Below are 18,235 nucleotides of genomic sequence, written 5' to 3'. Positions count from 1 at the left end.
AAAGAACCAGCTCCTGGTTTTGTTAATCTGTTCTGTAGTTCTTCTGGTCTCTATTTCATTGAGTTCTGCTTGAATCTTTATTAACTATCTTCTTCTGCTTGGTGTAGGTTTTACTTGCTGTTCTTTCTCCATTTCCTTTATTTTTTAAAATAGTTTATTTATTCATGAGAGAGAGGGGGAGAGAGAGAGAGAGAGAAAGATAGAGAGAGGGAGGTAGGCAGAGACACAGGCAGAGGGAGAAGCAGGCTCTGTGCAGGGACTCGATCCCTGGACCCCAGGATCATGCCCTGGGCTAAAAGCAGGCACTAAACTGCTGAGCCACCCAGGGATCCCTCTCAATTTCCTTTAGGTGTGAGGTGAGCTTATGTATTTGAGTTTTTTCCAATTTTTTGAGGGAGGCTTGTATTGTTATGTATTTCCCTTTAGGACCACTTTTGCTGTATCCCAAATATTTTGAACGGTTGCATTTTCATTTTTATTAGTTTCCACTCTTTTTAATTCTTATCTAATTTCCTGGTTGACCTAGTCATCTGTTAGGATGCTCTTTAACCTCCATGTGTTGAGTTTCTTTCAAATTTCTTCTTGTGATTCAGTTCTAGTTTCAAAGCACTGTAGTCTGAAAATATGCAGGGGACAATCCCAATGTTTTGTTATTGGTTGAGACCTGTTTTGTGACCCAGTATGTGGTCTATTCTGGAGAAAGTTCCATGTGCACTTGAGAAGAATGTGTATTCAGTTGCGTTCAGATGCAAAGTTCTGTAAATATCTGTGAAATCCATCGGGTCCAGTGTATCATTCAAGGCCCTTTTTCATTTGAGATGTGCTTAGAAAATCTGTCTTTTGCAGAAAGTGCTGTGTTGAAATCTCCTACTATTAGTGTATTATTATCTAGATATGTCTTTATTTTGGTTATTAATTGATTGATATTCTTGGCTGCTCCCACATTAGGGGCATAAATATTCATATTTTTTAGATCTTCTTGTTGGTTGGATAGATCCTTTAAGTATGATATAGTGTCCCTCTTCATCTCTTACTACAGTCTTTGGGATAAACTTTACTTTATCTGCTATGAGGATTGCTACCCCCACTTTCCTTTGAGGACCATTTGAACGATAAATGGCTCTCCACCCTTTCATTTTCAGGCTGGAGCTGTCCTTAGACCTAAAATGAGTCTCTTGTAGACAGCAAATAGATGGGTCTTGCTTTTTTATCCAGTTTGAAGCCCTACATCTTTTGATGGGATCATTTAGCCTATTCACGTTCAGAGTTACTATTGAAAAATATGAATTTAGTGTCATTGTAATACCTATTTAGTCCTTGTTTTTGTGGATTATTTCTTTGGGCTTCCTCTTTCATTTACAGGGTTCCCCTTAATATTTCTTGTGGAACTGGTTTGATGGTCACAAATTCTTTCAGTTTCTGTCTATCTTGGAAGCTCTTTATCTCTCCTTCTATTCTGAATGAGAGCCTTGCTGGATAAAGTATTCTTGGCTGCATGTTCTTCTCATTTAGTGCCCTGAATATATCCTGCCAGCCTTTTCTGCCCTGCCAGGTCTCTCTAGAGAGGTCTGGTATTAATCTGATATTTTTCCCCATGTAAGTTAAGAATCTCTTGTCTCTGGCTGCTTTAAGAATTTTCTCTTTCTCGAAATTTGCAAGTTTCACTATTAAATGTTGAGGTGTTGAACGGTTTTTATTGATTTTTTTTTTTGAGGGGGAACCTCTCTATCTCCTGGATCTGAATGCCTGTTTCCTTTCCCAATTAGGGAAGTTCTCAGCTATGATTTGTTCAGATATGTTTTGTCATCCTCTCTTTCTCTTTCTCTCAGTCTCTTCTGGAATCCCAATAAGATCGATATTATTCCTTCTCAAGCTATCATTTTTTTTCCCTAAGCCTTTCCTCATGGGCTCTTAATTGTTTTTCCTCTTTTTTTTTCCTCTGCTTCCTTCCTTTCTATCAACTTGTCTTCTATGTCACTCACTCTCTCTTCCACCTCATTAACCTTAGCATTTAGAGCATCCAGTTTGGATTGCATCTCAGTTAAAGTAATTTTTAATTTTGGCCCGATTAGTTCTCAAATCTGCAATAACGAAGTCTCTAGAGTCCTTTATGTTTTTTTTTTTTTTTTTTTTCCAGAGCCACAGTAACTATAATAGTACTTCTGAATTCAATTTCAGGCATTGTATTTAAATCCATATTCTGTAACTCTCTGTCAAAGAGTATTGCTTCCGGTTCTTTCTTTTGTTGTGAATTCTTCCTTCTAGTCATTCTGTCCAGTGCAGAGTGGCTGTATGAGCAAGCTGAGTGAAAAATATCAACCACAACCTAAGTAAAATGCACCCTAGATGATTCCAAAGAGGTCAGAGACCAGAAGATAAAAGAAAAAGAACACAACAAAATAAAACAAAAGGAACACTAACATTAAAAACAAATTTTAAAACAAAATAGTAAAAAATAAAAAACCAAAAACAAAGAAGAAAAAAAAAAGGTTGGGGTGATGGTGAGGAGGTGGTGGGGAAAGAATGTAGTCTCCCTTGAGGGGACCTGGAGGGTGATCCTCTTGGTTCTGAGTGTATTTTGTTCTGTATGTTAGAAGATGCTCTATCCCTAATTTATATAAACCAGCAATACTTATTAAAGACCCAACATCCAACACAAAAACATAAACAAGATAAAAGAGGGGGACAGAATGCAAAGGAAGAGAGAATATAGTCTCACAGAATGAACCAACATGGAACCAAGTCCGGGTGTATTTTGGTCTGTGTTAGGAGGTACTAACTTCCACCATTGTAAAACCAAATGAGACAGAAAAAAGCAAAAAAACAAACAAACAAACAAAAAAACAAAAACCGATATCTTGTATATCTACCAAAATTAAATTGAATATGTTGAAGGGAATCCAGAAAAGAAAAAAATATCTAATACATGTAATTGTGGAAATATGAAAGTCAAAAAGGAAAAAAAAACTTATAAATGAAGGTCGCTAAAATATTGTAGTTAAGATGGGAAAAGAGAAAAAAATTGAAATTTTTAACATATAAAAATGTGTTAAAAAAAAAAGACCTTCTAGTTCTATATACAGTTTTCCCTCAGTCCTGGAGCTTTCCAGCACTGCTTGGTCAAGAACTTGCTTTTCCCCTGTTCTTTCAGCTGGTCTTCTGGGGGTAGGGTCTGCTGTGCTGATTCTCAGGTGTCTGTACCTGGGCAGAGATGCCCCGTCCCATACTGGGTGCCAGGCTTAGTGGGAGTTGTTTACCTCCAGGATGACTTTGTTCCCTGGTGGTCCTGCCTCTCCCAGGTGCAAGGTGAAAAGAAGAGAAAAACTAAATGGCAGCAGCCAGATTTCCAGCTATGGAGTCGAGCTCCCCGAGAGTAACTACCCACAGTCTTACAGTCCACACTGGCCTAGATGCTCCTGGGGCGCCATGGGTACACTGATCTGCACAGTTTTAATAACGCCCAGTGGCAGGGGAGTTATCGCTGTCTTGGACCCTCCCCGCTTCCACCTGTCCCAGGGAGAATGGAGGACAGCTGCCTCTGTCCGTTGCCAGGCTCTGGGGTAGAGGGAGCTCTGGGCCGGCCCAGGGACTTGGCCAGCTTCCCCCAAATGCCCCGAGAGCTGTGAGCTCCAGCCCTTTACCAGATCCCTCGGCAGCTTGTGGTGAGCTTCCCTGGGGTGCCCCCCTCTTACAGTGACTCTGGGAATCTTCATTGCCCTTCCTGTGGTTCTGCCCTACTTCCCTGCTAAGCACTTTTCTGTCAGGGAAAACTGAGGCACGGATTCTTAAAATTCCCTCATATCCAGTGCTGGGCTTTTGTGCCCCAGAGGTTTTTGCGGCTCTGCTTTCGCCCAGCTAGTCTGGTTCTCCTCCTCTAGTTGGTTTATTTTTTATTTTTTCTGCCTTCCTACCTTGTTAGTAGCAAAAAGCTTTCTTCCGTAGTGTTCCCCTGTTCTCTCTTTATATCTCAGGTTGAATTCATAGGTGTTCAGGATGTTTTGAAAGTTATCCAGGTAAGTTTGTGGGACCAGGTGAGTTGAGGACCCCTACTCTTCCACCATCTTGCCAGTCTCCCCTGAAGTTATGAAATTATTTTCAAAGCTCTAGGGCTTTTTAGAAATACTGAAGGTGCTGATGATGAATTTAACAGAGCGACTTTGAGTTCCATTTTACTCACATTTTGATGTAGATCTTATTATCACCAACTTACGATTATGAAGAAATAAGAATATCTGTACTTGTATAGAAATTATGGTATATAAAGTTCTTTGGATAAATTGTATGATTTGATCATTGAAAAAAATCATCAAGGTGGTGGGAAATATATTCCCACTAGTGAATAATGAACAATTATATAGTCTGTCTGCAAATTTCTGTTCATAAAACTGGACCAAATCCAGTGTCTTAGGTTCAGATAGAATTTTGTTTTCCTAGAGATTGCTGTCTCTTAACAGGGACAGAAGAAGGCATGTTCACGTATAATACTTATTTTCTTGACTGGACAGTAATGTGAACAAAAAAATGAACCAAGGATTTCTCCAAATAAAACATATTTTTGGTGATATTAAACATAGAAAGGAGCAATTCAGTACAAATCATATACTTTGATTTAGAATAATTTTTAATTTGATTGAGATCAAGATTCATAAAAGTCCCACATTATGACATAAAATTAAAATGTCTTATGCACAGCAACAAACATTTGACTAAATATTTAAATGGTGTTGATGACTTTTAGTACTTTGAAACATTAGCCCTTTATGAGAAAATTTCTGAGAATTAAATGCTGTTACTCCTTCTGTAATTAATCCTAAATAGGGGAAGATATAGGAATCAGATGGGTCACAGTTTCCTTTAATTGAACATAGTCCTTTATTTGCAACAAATACATTTATGTTATGAGGCAAAAACTATCTTGAACAAGTGTCCTGCCCTTTAATGAATTGAAGCATTTAGTCAAGAGAAGTAGTTCCAAGAAAAAGTTCAGAGAGAAATTTATTTTTAGAGAACTCATATCACCATTAACAAGAATAATAAAATGAGTGAATCATATAATGCAATTGGAGCCTGGTCCTGGCAATTATGCAGCCATTTACCCCTTAGTGACAACTTGGGACCTAGAGCTCCAGCACATTCTGGGTGTTGATTTCCTACAGGGAAATGTTTATGTAGTAGATGAAGCACAGGCTGCTTGGAGGACTTCAGATGGTTCTATTGGGTTGAGGATTAATGAGGTTAAATTAACTCAGTCACTTAATGCACATTTTATTGAAGTTCAAGCTGTTCAGACTGTTGCAGTTAATATGAGTAACCCAGAATGTTGCCAGTTAAATGTAAGTTACACATCAGGGAAACCAAGGTCGTTACTGACAGGAAGAAAGCAATTTTATTTGGTTATGACATTTATCATAAAGGCGTTCTCATGTTTTTGAAGATATCTGTATCTCTGTAACTTTATCTATAAAGATATATATATATAGATATAGATATAGATATCTACATATGTATGTAGATAAAGGTACATCTATAGGTATAGCTATCTTTAAAACATGAGAATGACTGAAATATATATATATGAAGCATACATTATATGTATACACACTATATACACACGTTTTATACTTCATATATATATACATATATACAAATATACGTATACAAAATATGTATATTTTGGAGAAAAAAATATATATATTCTCCAAAATGTCATTCACTTAGGTGTTTGATTGTTACGTAGGGAAGGTTTATGATCTTAACTGTACTTTTGTCCTGATTTTAGAGAGCAGAATGCTGACTTAAGAAGATAAGTGAAATGAGCAAAATTTTCTTTCCCCATGAGGAATGCTTATGTGGAACATGTTGGGATAGCTGTTTGATCTTAAATCCTTAGGAAATGTTTAAAACTATGTCCTAAAAATCTTCTGTGTTGAAAAGATATCAGTCAGACACGTAAGGCAAAGCCCTAGCATCCATTCATTGACTAATTCATTCATTCATTTTTTATTAAGCTCCCAATATACGGTAGTACTGGGAATATGATGGCTCTAGTTACCTTAGGTTTAGTATTTTTATTACCTTTTGCATTTAAGTATGTATATTTATGTTACCAAGGGCTTTGTGGCTTCCTAGGGAGCATCCCTAGGTCTACTATTGGCTTAAAAAAATAATTTCCAGGTGTTTATAAACTAAATAACTCCTTTAGATGATGGGATCAAGTATTTGCATAAATTGTTCCATTTTTACTCTAGACAACATAAGGAGGCTTGGGGCACCTTAAATGACCTACTAAAGGGCCCCAAATGATGCTTTTCTAACCTTTCATACAAAGTACCATAGACCTTTTTCATATTATATAGAATCTCATCCTCTATTCTATTTCCTGTAGGCTGAGCTACTAGTTGAAATGTCCCTTTTACTTTCAGGCCAGGCATAATGACTTTGCAAAACATAATCCGAAGCAGCTGCAGAAAAGAATACGGGAGCCCCTGGCAAGGCACCAGGAGTCTATGCGCATACTTGCTGGTACAACTCATGCACCACATGTTGCCACTTCTCTCCACCCTGTAGCGCCCTGCCCCTCTGGTTTAGAAGTAAGGTTTTATCATCCCTACTGAGTATAGGGCACTGAGAAGTGATTGCTTGAGGGAAGAAACATTAGAGTTGCCAACCACCACTGCAGTTTTATTGCTCTTCTTGTCATTTCCCTACTGTTATTTTCCAATATCTCTCCAGCATAAAGTCACAAATGGTTTTTATTTATTTATTTATTTATTTAACAAACTTGTTATTAACTGCTAAGTGCTTTGTAGGTTCTTTATGGACTATACCTGACTCAGGTTCTTCAGGCATTTTGGGATGGGGAGAAGAAAAAGTGAAAAAAGTCAAATAAAATCACAGTGATGCAAAGTAGCATTTAATGAGATGGCCAAGGCACACATACATTATGGCCCCTGGCTCACAGATACTCAACACATTTTAGTTTGTCCTTTGCTAGTCTTCCATATTTGCTCTGAGTAGGCTTTGTGTATGTAGGACTTTGAAGAACAGCTAGAAGTGTTTGTTGTTAACTTGGTTGGCTATTAGAAATTACTGAAATTTATTTTCTGTGAGGAAATATAATCAGTGGATAGAAACAAAAATTCAGGAATTAACTACTATTATGAAGCATATGTGATATATAATCCCAAATTTAAAATATGCCTGGAATGGTGCCTGAGTGGTGCATTCAGTTAAGGGACTACCTCTTGGTGTTGGCTCAGGTCATGATCTTGGGGTCCTGAGATTGAGCACTGTGCTAGGCTCCACGCTCAGCATGGACTCTGCCTAAGGCTCTCTCTTCCTTTCCCTCTGCCCCTTCCCCCCTAAAATAAATAAATCTTTAAAATATGCCTGGAGATGTTAAATGCTGAATCTTTTTTTTTTTTTTTGGCACATCCCGTATACTTAAGGTTAATATCATCGAAGGGTTATTCATTAAAAATGAAAACAACATACATTTACAGAAGATTGGGTATGTATTAGAATAAAAGAAACCCCCAAGTTTGTTATAAAGTTAAGATGAAAAGAATCTAAAGTAGGAACAAAATGAAAAATGACCAGGGGTTGTTGAAAGTTTACCTGTCAGAGTGTGATAGAAAGAAATAAATGAAATAAACAGACATGTGTTGATATGTTCAATTTTCAGAGTGAAATATTGAAATATGTTATAAACATAGTAATGGTAGATATGATATCTCTTCAGCGTGCTGGAATGGATACTGTGAAGAAACTTAGACCTACCAAGATCTGAGGTCAAGGTCAGCAGATTTATAAGTCTGTGTCACCTTGAAATGCTAGAATTACTCTTAATCATTTCATATGGAGCCAAAATTGAGCCTTGACAGAAATAGCATGTGTTCTTTGATATCTAAGGAAGTATATAAAAATAGAAGAATTAGTGTTTTCCTTTACATGTAGTACCTTATGTATATTAAAAAATAAGTAGATATACTTTATTATATATAAATGATATTTATGAACTTATTGTTTCTCTCATTGTAGGACAGTAAAGGAATATGAGCAGAGTTTTTTGTTAGAAAGTAATTTAATGGAAAGGAATAAAATAATATATACAAACAAGTGAGGAAGAAGTAAAATATTAGTATGGGTTAAGTCCAAAAGTTTCATTGTCGTTTAGGTTTTCAAAATATCTTACTATCTCCCACCTCGTCTCTCCAGTCTCCTCTCTATGTTAAGTATTTTGCTACAGTTAGTTGGACTGTTCGTCAGTTGACACTGGTGATGTAGAGAACAAAGGCAAAATAAATGTAGATAAAATTAAATCTCCTTGTGACTTACAGCCCATTGACAGGTGGTTGAACCAGGCAGAGTGACCTTCCTCATGGAGCTTAGCTGCCTGATAATACTTTGCTAGAGGCAAAGGCAACTTTATCTTAATATTAAGCAGACCTCCAGGATCTTGTAAGTCTTCTTTAACATATGAAAATCCTTTTAGAAACTTTCTCTGTCTCTACTTCCCCCAACTCCAAAGTATATAATCAACCATTCCTTACAACCCCAGTGGGGCTCTTTCTACACAGGTCCTGTCCCCAGGCTATAAAACACCTTTTTGCATCAAAAACATCTCAATGTTGCAGGATTTCTTGTCCTTTGGTGCCCATAGTTCTTAGTCATGCCTCTTCAAAGAATGAAGAGGTAGACCAGGTGAAGAGTGATGGACAGCAAAGCAAAAAGTCTTGAGTGATAATAAAGTTCATTGTGCAAAACCCCTGTAGTGGGAGGGGACCTGAGACGGTTGCCATGGGAGTTTCTAAGTCTAGGGATTTTTACGGGCTTGTTGGCTGGGCTGTTCAGGAAGGGGTGAAGGGCTCCTTCAAGGGTGGTGTAAAATTATTGTAAGAGTGGTTTCCTCTTAGGCTAGGGGCCCCTTGTCCCTGCCTGCCTTTCTTCCGACAGTCCTCCATTATCAAGAATTCTTTCTTGGCTCCTGGACTCCACTTCAAATCACATCACTAGTACAGAGAAAAATAGTCCAGCAAGAATTTCAGCTGATAGTTTTCAGATTGAAAGTGAATTGCTTTGGTAGCTCTTTATATAATTTCAGATATTTGACTTTGACACGTTACGGGCATACAAATAAATTTTACAGTAGTATTACAAATATTCATTACCTTTGTTTTTTTTCTCCCTTTGTGACCTAAAGAATTTACAACTAAAAAAAGATAATAATATTAGAGAAAAGAACCTTAGAGGGTCAAGACCCTAGAGTATTAGGCATTCCCATGGTACAAAGAAATGTGTTAAGAAGAACAGAATAAAAGCTCCCAAAATATGATTAAAATTTGGAAGCTGAACTGTGTCCAGAGTTTACTATTTCCTATGTTCAGGAATGATAATGTTGCAGGATTTCTTTGCTTTGGTGATCCCGGTTCTTGGTAAGGCCATTTCAAAGGGTGAAGCAGTAGACCAGAAGAATGGTGGGCAGCAAAATTTATTGAGCAATAGTACAAAGCTCCCAAAGAAGGTGGGAACCTGAGAGGGTTGCTGATTTGCTACTTAGATCTAGGGGTTTTTATGGGCTTGTTGGAGGGCTGTTTTAATCTGGTTAACCCTCCATGAGCCTGTTACCCAATCAGGATTTTGTCATTTACCTATCATGTGGAAAAGGATAGAGGGCTCCTCTACAAGGGTTGTGTAAAATCCTTTGAAGGGTGGTTTCCTCTCAGGACAAAGGCCCCACGTCCCTGCTTGCCTTTCTTCCAACTATCCTTCATTTGAGCTACAAAGTGCCAAAAATGTAAATTTTTCTAGGCTAATTTATCACTTCAGAGAAATTGTGAGTCCTCATTTTCATTTCTTCCTTCATTACTTAAATTAATATTCCTACTTTGTACCAGGCACTCTGTTAGGCATCGGGGTAAGTAATACATTGAAGTAATGAATAGCAGATAGTAAATAATAAGTAAAAGTATAAATGTGATAATTGTTGTAAAGAAAAGATTTACGGCATAGAGAGTAGAAAATAGAGGAAGTTGACTTACAGTCTATGCCAGGGAAATCTTCCCTGTGGAAGCGACATTGGAGTTGAGACTGAAGGATTAAATAAGAATCAACTAAACAAACAAGATGCTGAGGGATAGTTGGAGGGCAGGCAGCAGGGACGACGGGCCCACACCCTAAGAGGACACCACCCTTACAAGGATTTTACACCACCCTGGAAGCAGCCCTCCAGTCTGTCCCCTGTGATAGGTGACAAAAATCTGATGGGTGACAAATTAAACCAACCGCCAACATGCCCACAGAAACCCCTAGACCTAGAAATGCCTCGTGGCAACCCTCTGGACTCCCCTCCCTCATTGGGAACTTTGGACTATGACTATGCTATTATTGCTCAATAAGCCTTGCTTTGCTGGCCACCACCATCTGGCCTACCTCTTCATTCTTTAACACGACCAAGAGCCATGGGCATTGAAGGAGAGAGAACTCCTGTAACAGAGGGAGGGAAGAATGTTTCCTGTAGAGGGAACAGCATGCACAAAGAGTCTTGGCTGAAGGAAATACAGCATGTTGTAGACTGAGTTGTATCCCCCTCAGAAGATATATTTAAGTCCAAATTTGAAGTACTACAGAATGGGGACGCCTGGGTGGCTCAGTGGTTGAGCATCTGCCTTTGGCTCAGGGTGTGATCATGGGGTTCTGGGATGGAGTCCCTGCATGGAGCCTGCTTCTCCCTCTGCCTGTGTCTCTGCCTCTCTCTCTGTATCTGTCATGAATAATTAAATAAAATCTTCAAAAAAAATAATGACGTACTACAGAATGGGACGTTAATTGGGTCATCGGAGATATAATTAGATGTTAAGATGAGGTCATACTGGAATAGGAACCACCCTTAATCTAGTGTGACACCTGTAGCAATAGGAAGAGAAGAGACCCAGAGACCCAGACACGTGAGGAGAGAATATGGTGAGACGATGGAGGCAGAGATTGAAGCATTAAGGGTGCAAACCAGGGAACACCAAGGGTCCTGGTAACCACCAGGAGCCAGGAAATATTCTCCTGTACAAGTTTCAGAGGGAGGACTGTTGTGTCGACAACTTGATTTCAGACGTCTAGCCTCCAGAACTGTTTGACAATAAACTTCTATTAAATGTTGCAGGGTGTGGTGCCTTATTACGGCAGCCCTAGGAAACCAGTACAAACATATTTGAGAAAATGAAGAAAAACTAATATGTCTGGGGATGGATACTAAGGAGCAGGGGCAGGAGAAGAAGGCCAGTCTGACCAGATCGTATCTCAACACAGATATGGTATATCATGCTGAGGGTTTTGATCTCTAAGATCAATAAGAAATCACTGAGTGATTTTAAGCAAGTAGGTGATTTGACTGAATTTGTGTTTTGCAATATTAGATTGGAATAGGGACAAAATTAAATGTTGGAAGACCACTTAGAAGGTTATTCACTAGATATGTTAAGAGGTAATGAAAACGTGACTGTTTGGGACTGAATGTCTGTCCACCACCCTCTACTCCTTCATACGCTGAAGCTCTCATCCCAGTGTGATGGTATAAGGAAGTGGGGCCTTTGGGAGGGAATTAGGTTTAGATAAAGTTATGAGGGTGGAGCTCCCATGGTGGAATTAGTGTTTTTATATGAAGAGGAAAAGATAGGAACCTCCTGACCCCCGATCTCCATGAGCACACAGACATTGAGGAAAGGCCACATGAGCACAGAATGAGAGCGCAGCCACCTGCAGGCCAGGGAGAGAGTCCTCACCAGACACGGGGTCTGCTGGTGTCTTTTTTTTTTTTTTCCTAAAGATTTTATTTATTTATGAGAGAGAGACACACACAGAGAGAGAGAGAGGGAGGGGCAGAGGGAGAAGCAGGCTCCATGCAGGGAACCCGATGTGAGACTCGATCCCGGGTCTCCAGGATCAGGCCCTGGGCTGAAGGCGGCGCTAAACCACTGAGCCCCCTGGGCTGCCCTGCTGGTGTCTTGATGTTGGACTTCTCAGCCTTCAGAACTGTGAGAAATAAATGTCTTGTTTGAGTCGCCGAGTCTCTGGTATTTTATTGTAGCATCCTGAGCTAAGACAGTGGAGATTGCCCCGTAGATGAGTTTTGCATGATGTAAGACGTCTACAAAATAAATTTGCTAGACTAGATTGAGTAACAGGAAAGACGATGGCATCAAGCATAACTCTTCAGTTCTGCATTGTTTCTGGATGGACAATGGGAACACTGGAAAGGGACTAAGTGTCAGGGAGAATGTAGGAATTTAGTCATATTTAATTTTAAGTGACTTTAGTGCATCAAAGAAAAGATGGAAGCAGTTGGAGATGAGGTCTGGAGCTGCAAAGGTAGCATGTTTCCCAATTTGTCTGGGGCTGTCCTGATTTAAGCTCTGCTAGCTTAACTAGTAGCATCTAATTTCACACTCAGAGGTATCCTGGTTTGGGCAATAAGCTAAATGATTACCCTACTGGTAACTGATTTCTCCACTTAGGACTTGAAAGAAACCAGTATCTGTCATTCTAAAATATGTCTTTTCAACATGAAAATTATTTTGAGTTGAAGGCAATTAAGAAGCAGCAAATGCAGGAAAAGCTCTCTCCACCTGCCCCTCCCCCTTTTTGCCTAAAGGCAGGTTGACTCTAGACTCTGCTCAGCCCAGAGATGGCAACAGTTGAATCTGCAAACAAACCTTACTGTCAGATGTTTACTTCCCAGAGTTTGCCACTTTTGAAACCTAAGCCCACCTCCCTTTGTCTTGTCATTTCTCTACAAATGTATTGATCTTTGTTAAAGATGCTACAGAAGCTGAAGCACCAAGCCACCTCTTTGAGTTATTCATTCCCTGGGTTTGTTACATGAAAATATGAGATATACAAGGTAATAAACATCTGCTTGTTTTTCTGTTGATTGATCACAGGGGCCCTAGATGAGAGCTTAGAAGGGTGTGAGTGAAAGGATTTCTCTCACCCCGCCTCCTTGCAATCTCTTTTGAAAATCTCATATTTTGTACTCTGTAGGAGTGTCTAGCATAGGAGTTGTCAGACTATAGGTAGGCAGTATTTGAAACCATGAAATACATGAAATCAAGGACTGAGCTGCCTCAGAGTCATCCAGCATAAGGAAGTGGGAGAGAGGAGGATGAGGGCACACTAGGTGCAGAGCAAGGAGCGTGTAAGTGAGGTGGGAGGAGCATCAGGGTAGTGTGATGACCTCTGCCAACTGATGCCCACAGGCCAAGGAAGGAGGAAACTGGGAGCTGATAACTGAATTAGCCATTGGAGGGGGGGGGGGGGTCATCAGTGACTTCAAATTGAATTTGAATTTCCATGGCTGATTGGGAAGAAAGTCTCATTGAGTGTTTTTTTTTTTTTTTTTAATTTTTATTTATTTATGATAGTCACAGAGAGAGAGAGGCAGAGACACAGGCAGAGGGAGAAGCAGGCTCCATGCACCAGGAGCCCGATGTGGGATTCGATCCCGGGTTCATTGAGTGGTTTTTAAGGAAGATGGAAGGATAAGAATTTGAGACCGCAAATATACACAAATATTTCCAGGAATTTGCTTTTTTTTTTTCCAAGAGAGGAAAATGATGATAGCTGGGATGAAAAGCAAAGTGAAGTTAAGGGGGTATTTAGGATTAAAAAAATATGGCCCGTTTATTCATCCTCCTATGTATGAGCATATAGGTTGTCTCTAATATTTAACACTGTTAAACAAGGTTTCAGTGAATAACTTGTGCATAGGTGTCTTTGTATTCCATTGGTTTGCATTCTTGAAGACAGCCAGTTTTTTAAAACTGAAGGAGATCGATCTATTTATCTATCATCTATCACCTACAACTAGCAACATGTTTAAGCTCCAATTAACATAAAGAAAATATTTCATAGTTTAAAAAAGAACAAACACTTTTTGCTTCGTTCCTAGGAGAACAAAGCAACATTTCAGCACATTAAAAAAAACAAAAAATGGGCAGCCCTGGTGGCTCAGCAGTTTAGCGCTGCCTTCAGCCCAGGGCGTGATCCTGGAGACCTGGGATCGGGTCCCACGTTGGGCTCCCTGCATGGAGCCTGCTTCTCCCTCTGTCTGTGTCTCTGCCTCTTTTTCTGTGTGTCTCTCATGAATAAATAGATAGAATCTTAAAAAAAAAATACAAAAAAAAAATAGTGATGGGTTAGCAAAGAAGTGGGAGGATAAAGATGAGAGATAGGAAGTATGGAAAGGGAAATTGGGATTGTTATTTCCAAAATGTTTCTCAGTTAAACAACTGAAGCTTTATGGAATTTTCTTCTTTGTCTTTCTCACTTCCCGGTTCCTATACCTTGCTAGTGAGATCCCTTCCCCAGTAAACCTCTTCAACTTAAATCTTAGATCAAGCCTTTATGGGTCACATGTGAACACACACACAAACTAGAATTCATTAAAAAGATTTTTTTTCTCCAAGCATTTTTTGCAGGTCATGATACAAAATGCAAATCCATTTGTATTCTGTTCTTTCATAAATTTTCATGGCAATGAGCTTTCTGGGCGACTTATTTGGAGGGGAAGAACTGGTCTCAGATGGGCATATCATAATGTACTTGGGTTTGGAAAACAGCACCATTCATTCTTGTACTGCTCAGATTTTTAATATTTAAATTAGAATTTAGATTCCCATATGTTATGTTATATACAACCTGCTAAAAATAGTAGTGAAGTCTATTAAGAATGTCTTATACCTTATATTTAGTATATACATTTAACATGTACAATGTGTTAAGACTGGGAGTGTTGGTCATTTGAAGTGGAATGTCTTCAAAAATCAAGAGAATTGAGTACTTTTTGAGAGCAAGAGAGAAAGAGCGAGCTTTGATTCATATAGTCTTAAAGTGCCTTGGCATTATGGGAATATATTATTTCAAAATGTGTGGATCTGAAGATGATGCTATTTGTTTGTAAACAGTGTGTTTTATGTTATATTTAAGCTTAGTTCTACTTGGCTCACCTAAAGTTGAACTTTAAGAACTTACTATCAGAACAAATTCTATTATTTTTCCTCTTCTTTTAGTATTTTGCAATAATTATTTATGTTGGGTTATTTAGTTGCACCATATTTGTGTAGTGTTCTTTTATGGAATTCAGCATTTTGTGAGCTTTCTTTGAGCTTAGTATGTGGCATCTTTTTCAGACTTTTGAGAATATTGCAAAGGCCCTTCATCAGCCAACATTCTGGATATGTTTTTTTGACTTCTGTTTAAAAATATAAATTCATCTTTTCTATTTCTTGTAGTATTCTTCATTCAAGTCCTGTTCACAGCTAAAAGATGCATTATTTATCCAAGAACTATCTAAAAATATTTAGTATGTTATGTGCCTCTGTGAAACATTGTAGTACAAAGACATATATGCTGCTGTCAAAATGGGAAAATTCTATTATAATATAAAAAGTGTATGTATCTAGAACAGCTCTATTTTATTTTTTATTTTTAAATTTTTAAAAATGTTTTACCTTTTGCTTATAATTTAAAAAATTATTTAAATTCAATTAACTAACATATAGTGTATTATTAGTTTCAGAGGTAGAGTTCAGTGATTTGTCAGTTGCATATAAACCTGGTGCTCATCACGTCACATGCCCTCCTTAATGCTCATCACCTGGTTACGCTATCCTCCCACTGCCTCAGTTTGTTTCCTGTAGTTAAGAGTGTCTTATGCTTTGTCTCCCTCTCTGATTTCATCTTATTTTATTTTTCCCTCACTCCCCTATGATCTTCTGTTTTGTTTCTTAAATTCCACATATGAGTGAGATCATATGATAATTGTCTTTCTCTGATTGACTTATTTCGCTTAGCATAATATCCTCTAGTTCCATCCATGTCATTGCAAATGGTAAAATTTTGGATTTTTTTTGATGGTTGAGTAATATACCATTTTTTGTGTGTGTGTATGTGTGTGTGTGTGTGTGTGTGTGTGTGTATCACATCTTCTTTATCTGTTGGTTGATGGACAAATCTGGGCTCTTCCCATAGTCTGGCTATTGTGGACATTGCTGCTATAAACATTGGGGTGTAGGTGACCCTTTAGATCACTACATTTGTATCTTTGGGGTAAATATCTAGTAGTGCCATTGCTGGGTCATACAGTAGAGCTATTTTTAACTTTTTTTCTTTTTTAAGATTTAATTTATTCATCCATGAGAGACAGAGAGAGAGATGGAAAGAGGCAGAGACACAGGCAGAGGGAGAAGCAAGCTCCATGCAGGGAGCCCGATATGGGACTTGATCCCGGGACTCCAGGATCTTGCCTCAGGCCAAAGGAAGGTGCTAAACCACTGAGCCACCCAGGGATCCCCTATTTTTAACTTTTTGAGGAGCATCCATACTGTTTGTCGGAGTGTCTGCACCAGCTTGAATTCCCCCTAGCAGTTAAGAGGGTTGCCCCTTCACATCCTTGCCAACATTTGTTGTTTCCTGTCTTGTTGCTTTCAGCCATTCTGATAGGTGTGAGGTGGGATCTCATTGTGGTTTTGATTTGCCTTTCCCTGAGGTCGAGTGATGTGGAACATTTTTTCATGTGTCTAGAACAGATTTATTTTCAACTGTAATCAACTAAGCCTATTTGTAGCAGAAACTGTCAGTGCTCTGCTCATATCCTTCAACCCACCTGAAAGGTAACATGCAAACAAATATGCTAAATACTAGAGCTTCTATCCAGGAGGCAGGGAGCTAACTTGACAAGGAGGAACTCATAATCAGTGAGGAATGGGAGTTGGTGAATAGATGCCATAGCACCTCAGTAGGCGAATTCTGAGTTCATTCTACATGGCCTGCAGAGAGGTTCCCACAGGAACTATTCCCCAGTTGCCACATTAACAGCATACATTCTTTATCAATTCTTCTTATATCTTGTTTGTTGGGATCACTTCCCAAATAAATCACTTGTACAAATCCTAAGGATCTGCATATGGGGACTTACACTAAGATAATATTTAAATAAACTACAAAGCTTAGGTACTTCTATTTTCCGGTGTTTCTTATTTCAACTCTTTTTTTAAAGATTTTATTTGTTTATTTGAGAGAGTGTGCACATGTGTGCACACAAGTGGGGAGAGGGGCTGAGACCGAGATCTCAAGCTGACTCCCTGCTGAGCATGATGTGGGGCTTGATCTCATGACCCTGAGATCATGACCTGAGCCATAACCAAGAGTCAGATGCTTAACCAACTGAGCCACCCAGGCAGCCTCAACTCCTTTTTTTTTTTTTTTTTTTTTTTTACCAGAATGATTTGGAAATGAGAAATTATGATGGCTCTCTGAAAAAATATTTTTCATTATCTGAATCAGGGCTTCTTTCTGCCTTCTAGCAAATTAAAAAAATGACTGTCCCTGAAGTTCTAACAGTTACCCCCAAGACAAAACATCTATTAACATTTTGTTGTCCCCACTGTATGTCTGCCTCAGGCGAGTCCCAGACCAGAAGGGACAGCTATTAAGATTTCTGAAACAATAAAACTGACATTGTTATTTTATAAGATTATGTAACATGTATGGGATTGTTTTTCTAGACCTTCCTTACTACTCTCTTTTCAGATTTTGTTCTAGTAGTAAACTTCCTTTGATTCCAGCTATTTTGTCCTTGTTATCTTTTTGGAGATCTATAAATATCTATATCTATATATGAAATGGAAATGAGTAAAAGTAAGGAAAAGAGTAAAGACATAGGAAGATTATTAAAGTTTCAGTTTTATTTTTCTGTCATTGAAGCCTGCATTAGAACTGGCCCCAAGTATAATGGAGTTTCCAGTTATTGGAAGAATATTAAAATGCCTATTTTAATCTCAAAGATCTTCTTCCATAATCTTTCCAAGTTGCTTAACAATCTCATGAGTATCTTATAATTTGGAACTTATTAAAAAACATCTTATGAGCATCTTATAATTTGGAAGTTATTAAAAAAAGAGTGTGTGATCAAGTACAAAGAAAATACACTTCTGTCTTTTATTTCCTCAATAGATGCTCTAACAAATGGTTTTGACTATATTAAATTACACATGCTTATCATCTTAAAGTACATTCTAACGAATGTAATTTCATTATCTGCATGTTCAGAATCAGCTAGTTAATGTATTAGCACCAGCAAAACATAAATTGACAAGCTCATTGGCTCCTAGTTCAGCTCTCAGAGATCTGGTGACTGGAGGTGGAGTGAATGTCAGGAGCCTCAGATGGGACCAGTACAGTATTA

Source organism: Canis lupus, chromosome 36, assembly GCF_003254725.2.
Source record: "Canis lupus dingo isolate Sandy chromosome 36, ASM325472v2, whole genome shotgun sequence".
Classification (NCBI taxonomy): domain Eukaryota; kingdom Metazoa; phylum Chordata; class Mammalia; order Carnivora; family Canidae; genus Canis; species Canis lupus.
This window is presented reverse-complemented; position numbering follows the sequence as displayed.